The sequence below is a fragment of the Lathyrus oleraceus genome, chromosome 7, assembly GCF_024323335.1.
Source record: "Lathyrus oleraceus cultivar Zhongwan6 chromosome 7, CAAS_Psat_ZW6_1.0, whole genome shotgun sequence".
Lineage (NCBI taxonomy): Eukaryota > Viridiplantae > Streptophyta > Magnoliopsida > Fabales > Fabaceae > Lathyrus > Lathyrus oleraceus.
The window spans coordinates 391,527,476-391,531,160 of NC_066585.1; the positions used below are offsets into that span (position 1 = coordinate 391,527,476).

Below are 3,685 nucleotides of genomic sequence, written 5' to 3' on the forward strand. Positions count from 1 at the left end.
AAGCTGTCATACCCCAAAATTTACCCTACCCTTCATAATGTTCAACTAGGTATATAACCCTTACTCGTATGCATGCATTCATATTCAATCATTTCACTTGCATTGGCATTATACATGATAAGAGGACATGAATCTTGGATTTAAGGTATAATTGTGTGTACCTAGTGAAATTTAGGTTTCCAATCATCTTGAGGTTTCTCAACCAAGCTAAACCCTAAGTGTGTTTTTACCTTTGATCCTTTGTGTGTTCATCTTGCTTTGAATATTCATTTGTATCTCTACATCCAAGCTAAACCCTAATTTCTGATTGTGGCACTATCATCCATTGTGTGTGCATCTAAGTTTGAGGTTTCATCTGGTTCATTTTCTTTATCAAGATTCATTCAAAGCCACACTTGTTCACGATCCATTATGAAGGCTTCATTGGTTTGATTATGGTTTATTTCAAAGCTTCACATGTTCATGATCTTTTGCTTGATTGTGTTCATTGGTTCAAGTTCATCTCCATGGCACTACAAGATCCATTTGATTCAATTTATGGCATTGGATTCATTGGGTCATTTCACTATTCATAGCATGGCATAGCGCATAGTTCAAGTACCATTCATGTTATAGTTTTATCCATGTTTCCATTGGTTCACTTGTGCAAACTTCATTGTAAATTGGTCCACTTGGCCAAGTACATGCTAAGGTCTACTTTATTCACGTAAGTCATGTGTCATTCACATTCATTTCATCATGCATCCATAGGTCATTGAATTCATGTTTCACCATGAATTCAAGTTTATGGTTTTAAAGAGTTTTAAGCTTGATTTCGGAAGGAAAGGTTACATGTGAAAAGAGGTTTTGATTTCATTAAGTCATAGTGAATCATCAATCCATTTCAAATCATATCACAAACGTCACTCCACAAACCAAGTACCATTTAAATGCATACAATTCACACCAAAATGTCCATACATAAAAAAGGATTACAAAAAACCATTTTCTACCTAAGTTGACTTTTTGTCAACTGTTGACTTTTTGGTCAACCAATTGACATAAGTCAACTAAACCCATCTTATATCCTAAACCCTAAATTTTTGGTTTATTCTTCCATTATCCACCATGATTCCATGTTCTTGAGTTTGCTTGCCTTCACTAATTTTCTTCAATCCTAAGTCACTTTTTGTAGGCCTTGATTTCTATCATGATATGTTTGCACCGTCCTACAAAACAAACCATAGCATATTACAACATCATGGCACACCACACATACAATAGGCCAGGCCTGTAAACCAGCCATTCATAGCAATATAGTCACTAAAAGCATCCAACAATATAACAATCATACCTTCATAAGCATCATTGACACAGGTCCTGCAGCATGACCATTTCCATCCAACATGCATAGTAGTCTTGCAGCAGATCGTATTGCAGAATCCTGCATCATTCAAGTAGGTCTTGCAACACGCATTCATGTCACTCATAAGAGTCAAACAAGACCATTCACATAGAGCCATGCAGCAAGCCAAATCATTTCAGTTGATAGCTCATAACCAAAGTCCTGTAGCAGGCCATCAATAAAAATTGAGCAGACAATTTTCATCGCAATAGGTTAGATCCCAAAATAAAGAAAACATTGGCATAGAAACATATCAACATGACATGATAACCAAGCAGGACAGTCAACAATGACACAAGCCAACTAACTTATTCACATTTCAATTAACAGTTAAACCATCCAAAAGCACATTGCATATTTCACATATCAGCTAACCTGCAAATTAACCATTCAACCCTAATAAAATTAACCTATCACATTAACTAAACTAACACTTCACTAAACATACATATCTAATCACCTTAACTACCTCAAATCAGTTATAACAGAACTAATTCATTGGCTTTGAATTTCAAAAAATTCAGTTACATAACTCTCCAACTGTTTTTCCAACAAAATTCACCAATCCCCACTTAATCATAACAACCTATATAACCTTCAACCCACCATTTCATAGAGGACTCTCAATAATTTCATCACCTAAATCAGCTCTCAATTTCCATCACTCATCAATCAATCTCAACATTCATCCTTCAACCTCTGAATCAGAATCTCATAATCTCTCATCTAAGAATATCTCATTCATCTTCAACCTATAAAATCATTTTGCATTACTCATCACTGAATCACTTTTTCATCACCAAACCTCTAAAATCCACACAAACTCTCTCATTTATTATCACTTATGAATTTCATCATCCTCATCTATAATCAATTCATCATCACCTTCAATTAACCTCCATCAATCTCAACCTTCAAACCTCGAAACTCAGAGCACTCGAAGCCTCAATCTCGTCATTAATCAATCTCAAATCACACATAAGTTATGAACTCAGAAGAAGCAAGAAGAAGTAGAAGGGAGAGGAGAAGAAGATTTCACAGCAAGAAAAGTAGAGAGAGAAAGTCAAAAAGTTACCCAAGTTTTCTCAGAACTTCTTCTCCGACGAGGTAGTCTTGAATCTACCATGTTTATTCAATTATCTGTTACCATGATGTTGAGAATCATGAGAGGAATCAAATCCCCAACCTCTTAGGCTTTGATTCCTCGTTAGTTTGGATCTTTGAGTGGTTTTCTCATGAAATTGGACCTAGATTTGTATTCAACTTATTGCCATGGTTCAGATGATGGTTTTCATTTTTGTTTTGATGAACCACCGTTGTCGGAGGCAACCTCCGGTGTCGTGGTTAGTGGTGGAGCTTGACCTGACTTCTTGAGTGTTCATACTTCTTGCGCGTGTTATTTTTGAACTTTTATTCCATTCAAATTTTTCACATGAATGCCAAGTGTTTTCACATTTCCTTATTCGTTTAGGCCTCATTTGGTTAGGCCTAGTGCATTCTGCTGATTATACACCACATTGACTATGCACCCCCTACTCTAACATCATAATCGAAAATGGGTCTCCCTTTGGGCTTGCATAGATTTTCCTTTTGCACCCTATTTTCACAATCTAAACCCCATTTTTTGGACTTGTTTTTCTATCTTTTGGTATTTACTTTCTTAGATTTTTTTTACTTTATTTCCATATTATTTTTCTAGCATTTTATGTTGACTTATTTTATGATATAAATAATGTTAAATTGGCCATGATTAGTGTTAATTTCTATCACTTTTAATTAATGATTTTTTATTCACTTTTACATGATTCTAATTACCATGTTAACCAGCACTTTAATCACCATGATCAATATGTTTTCTTAGGCCTTGTGTGGATTAAAATATAGTATTTCTTGATGACTCATATTAATTCACCTTGTTATTTTGATCCATGTTTGTATGCCATGCATGATGATTTTCCATTAGGTTAAGTTCCCATTGGAATGTACATTAGATTGTAATCTCTTTTAAATTGAAAATGCCATTTAAATTTAATATGATATTTGAAGCTAGCTGAAATATGCCCACCGAATGCATCACACGCTCGAAGGTACAATAGAGTCGCCACTGAACTTTATTTATCCCAAAGGAGGGAAGGGAAAACATCGATAAAACCCAAGGGGAAATAGAGAATTGGGTAAGGAAGTCGGTTATACAAGGGGAAATTATTAGCACCCCTCACATCCATGGTACTCCATGGGAACCATCTTCAATGCTTTTGCTTGGATGGGTGTTGGTATCTTCTTGTAACTGCAAAATAGAAA

The 3,685-nt window shown here is 35.3% G+C and overlaps 1 long non-coding RNA gene across 1 annotated transcript; it reads right to left on the reverse strand.

Moving 5' to 3' along the window:
* Positions 1 to 863: 863 nt before the first annotated feature.
* LOC127100454 (uncharacterized) lies at positions 864 to 2,822 on the reverse strand. The gene is made up of 3 exons (XR_007794413.1): positions 2,460 to 2,822; positions 1,334 to 1,546; positions 864 to 1,208 (listed from the first exon to the last, which is right to left on the reverse strand). It is a non-coding gene; the product is annotated as an uncharacterized LOC127100454 (long non-coding RNA).
* Positions 2,823 to 3,685: the final 863 nt, after the last annotated feature.